Below are 3,061 nucleotides of genomic sequence, written 5' to 3'. Positions count from 1 at the left end.
TTCTTCATGACTGGGACGATGGGTGTTGCCCACTCGCTCCAATCTATTTTGGATAATACGCCTGCCTTTTCCAAATTCTCCAGCTCTGCCTCGACTGCTGGACGAATTGCGTATGGCACCGGTCTTGCCTTAAAAAACTTGGGAATTGCCGTATCTTCCACTTTTATTGAGGCGATGATGCCTTTCAAGGTTCCTAGTTTCTCTTGAAACACTTCTTTGGCGTTGGCCAAGATGTCTTTTAATCGTTCAGGTATGACGTCATCATCGTTTTTTTCCTTACTGGTCACCATCAGTGCCTGAATGGCGTGCCAGTCTAAACGTATTTTCCTGATCCATTCACGCCCCAACAGCGGTGGACCACCATCTTGTAGAACGTATAAATACAACTTTTGTATTTCCTTGCCGTTGTATACAACAGGCACCCTTATTTTTCCTTTGGGGTATACTTTCTGCCCCGTATATGTTTTCAAGATAATGGATGTGTCTTTTAAAGGTATATGTGGAAATAGCCGCTCGTAATCCCGTCGATTTATGACGGTCAGAGCTGATCCTGTATCTAGCTCCATTTTAACTGGGGACCCTGCTATCGTGAGGGTAACCCAAATGGTCTGGTAATCTTCTTTGGCAATTACATTATGTAATTTGAGACAGCTTAGTCTCGTTTTGGGAGTCGCTATCGCTCTTCTGGTCTTCGGAGCTACTGTCCGTCATCATTTGTACCTTTCTGTACTTTTCTTTATTGATTTTTTTTTCCTGTCCGTGGATTTTTTTTGTACAGATCGGCATACCCGTGCAATGTGCCAATCTTTCCGCATTGCCTGCATGCTTTGTCCTTGAACCAGCAGTCCCTCTGGTCATGGGTGGATCTGCCGCAGCGATAACATCTCTCGAAACCCTGTGTCATTTCATGGGTGCCAAAGTCCTGTGTCTTTTGTTGTATCTCTGCAGCTCCTCTTGTGGCTGCTTCGTATGATACAGCCATACTGAAAGCCTTGTCCAGTGTTAAATCTTTTTCAGAAAGCAGCCTTTTCTGTGTTCCTTCACTTAGGAGACCGCAGACGAATTTGTCTCGAAGATAATCTGCTAGTCCTGCCCCGAATTGGCAGTGCTTTGATAGCTTTCTTAATTCGGTGAGGTAATCAGCGTTACTTTCATTCTTGTATTGATTCCTCTTGAAGAATTTGAATCGTTCCGCTATCAGCAGCGGTGTTGGGTTTAAGTGCTCCTGTAGGGTATCAACAATTTCTTTAAAATTCTTGTCCTTTGGTTTGGCTGGAGTGATTAAGTTTCGTAACAGCCCGTATGTTTTTGCGCCCATTAGATTTAGAAGTACTGACGCTTTTTTTTCATTTTCTATTCCATTTGCGGTGCAATATACCTCCACTCTTTCCACATATGTGGTCCAATCCTCTACCTCGTTATCAAAAACATCAATATTGCCAGACTTAGGCATCCTAGAAAAAAAATGATGCTTCCCGCGCTTTTCCGCCGCTGCTGCCGATGACAACGCTGTTTCCCGCGGGTTTCCCTTTTTATTTATTTATTTACAGGTGGAGACTCGTTCCCGCCGGACTATCTCTGCTAGGTCTGAACGCCGACCTGCTTGCAGCGCCGGCCGTCTCCCGAGTGCTCCCTCCCCGTCTGTTACTGCTTGCCTCCGCCTTCGATGCTTGGCCTAGCTGCAGAGCCAGCCGCTGGAGCCCCAGCCCGACGCCCAGGAAGGATTGTTGCAGTACCTGCCACCAGCTTGGCTAGCTGGTGAAACCACAGCTTTTTCTTTTTCTTGATTTTCTTCGACTTTGGACGCCAGAGGAATCGATGTCCTTGAGGTGCTGCCGAAATGCAGGTAAGTCCGTTTCCAATTCGTCACCACTGTTGTATCCGTGTGTTAATAGAGACAGGAGTTGGTTTCACAGGTGTTTACTGAACAAAGTCTGGAGGGGAACTAACTGATACAACACAATATACAGGCTTATATAGCCCGAGTGGCCATTACCGGCATTACAGTACACAGGGGGCTCTTAAAGGCACATACACTACACTATTCACTTCAACCACTCCCTGTGGTAGCGAGTTCCACATTCTCACCACTCTGGGTAAAGAAGTTACTTCTGAATTCCCTATTTGATTTCTTGGTGACTATCTTATATTGATGGCCTCTAGTTATGCTCTTCCCCACAGGTGGAAACATTCTCTCTCTGTATCTACTCTATCAAAACCTTTCAGAATTTTAAAGACCTCTATTAGGTCACCCCTCAGCCTTCTCTTTTCAAGAGAAAAGAGACCCAGCCTGTTCATCCTTTCCTGATAGGTATACTCTCGCATTTCTGGTATCATCCTTGTAAATCTTTTTTGCACCCTCTCCAGTGCCTCTATACCCTTTTTATAATATGGTGACCAGAATTGTACACAGTACTCCAAGTGTGGTCTTACCAAGGTTCAATACAAGTTTAGCATAACTTCTCTACTTTTCAATTCTATCCCTTTAGAAATAAACTCTATCAAACTGGATTTTGAACCGTAAACTTGAGGGAGGAGCTAAGCTACTTTTGATATCCAAAATTATCTGTACTCTTCCAAACCAGATGGTTGGGCCCCCACATTTATACAATTAAATTGTTCTATTTCAGCACATTCTTAAGATTCATATTTTGAGAGTGCTAAGAATGCATTTCCACTTTGAAAAGAATAGATAGTCATGTGACTAAGATTGGAATATTTACTGTTCACTTGTTAGCTTCTTGAAATAAACCTGTTTTAAAAAACAAGACCATGTCTCGGTGTAGTCAGGTAATAAGTGGTTTGTTGTGATCATCTGGTGAAGCTGCCAGTGTTGTGGAATGGAATATATTTCTACTTGCTATCCAGTGTCAGCATCAGGTCAGGTTAAGCATGAGTTAGATGTAGAGTAAATGCTCTCTCTCTCTATTCTGTTCAAACAATGGGGTCGATTTTCATTCACCCGTGGAGTTGGGATTGGAGGCGTGCAGGGGGTTAAAGTCCCAAATTCGGGGGTCCCGACACCATCCCGCTCCCAACCCGCCTCCATGTAAGTCTCAAA

Source organism: Somniosus microcephalus, chromosome 18 (assembly GCF_052327205.1).
Source record: "Somniosus microcephalus isolate GS21.2 chromosome 18, FLI_Smic_1.0, whole genome shotgun sequence".
Classification (NCBI taxonomy): Eukaryota; Metazoa; Chordata; class Chondrichthyes; order Squaliformes; family Somniosidae; genus Somniosus; species Somniosus microcephalus.
Note: the sequence above shows the minus strand (reverse complement) of the source record.